Below are 1,069 nucleotides of genomic sequence, written 5' to 3' on the forward strand. Positions count from 1 at the left end.
CACAAGCAACCATTGTGCAGGCAACCCCTTTTCCATCTGTGGCTGGAATTCACATCTTGGTCTCCAAGGGAAACATTTTTACCAGTCCTGATTCTGAAAAACATCGGTGAAAACCTAACCTTTCTACCAGGCCTAATTGGTGCAACCTCACCATCCAAGGCTCATGGTCCATGGAGACAGGGGCGCAGTAAGGTTTTAAGAGCCAGAGGGCTGGGGTACCTGCTGGTAGATAGGGTCTTCGAGCCGCAACAGGGAAGACCTGCACCCATGAAATTTCAACAATGACAAGACTAGTGGACATGCCAACATAGGTGGAAATTTTACAAGTTCCACTCCTAGATGAAGAACTATAAGCGGAAGAGACTCCTAGCGTGGTGAACGTGGCTCTGGCAGGCCTTGCCCTCCCTTCTGCTTCCCTAAAAACCATTAGACCACATTCCTAAAGCTAGCCCCCAAGGTCTGTTCCCTTATTTGGCCACTTCCTCCTCCTGAGACTGTCTACTTACGTCTAATTATCAAAGTATTGAAGTCCAGCAATCAAAAGCCCCCTTTAGCTTACCTAGGAAACATGCCCAATTAAAATTAAACACCTTGCCTGGCGGTGGTGGTGCATGCCTTTAATCCCAGCACTTAGGAGGCAGAGGCAGGCGGATTTCTGAGTTTGAGGCCAGCCTTGTCTACAGAGTGAGTACCAGGACAGCCAGGGTTACACAGAGAATCCCTGCCTCAAAAAAACCAAAAAATTAAATTAAATTAAACACCTCATTGTAATACAGAGTTTCCCCGTGCATCTCTATACACCGCCATTTTCCTATGTGCCACATCTGTCTCTTCTCTATCCAGAGGCAGTCCTTTGTCTCCAGGGGACAAATATCTTCTCCCTCTCCCTTGTGCCCTCCCCTTTCTATCTCCGGTCTTTGTCTCTAATCCCTGCCCTCTGTCCCTCGGGGCAAATCAATCTTCTTTGTGCTGAGAACTTTTGTTGGGCATCCTGAGCCTATACTGTTTCTTAGACACACAAAGGCTGTTGAGAGAGAGAGAGAGAATCAGTTTTCTCCAGGGACAAAAC

Source organism: Mastomys coucha, unplaced genomic scaffold (genome assembly GCF_008632895.1).
Source record: "Mastomys coucha isolate ucsf_1 unplaced genomic scaffold, UCSF_Mcou_1 pScaffold3, whole genome shotgun sequence".
NCBI lineage: Eukaryota > Metazoa > Chordata > Mammalia > Rodentia > Muridae > Mastomys > Mastomys coucha.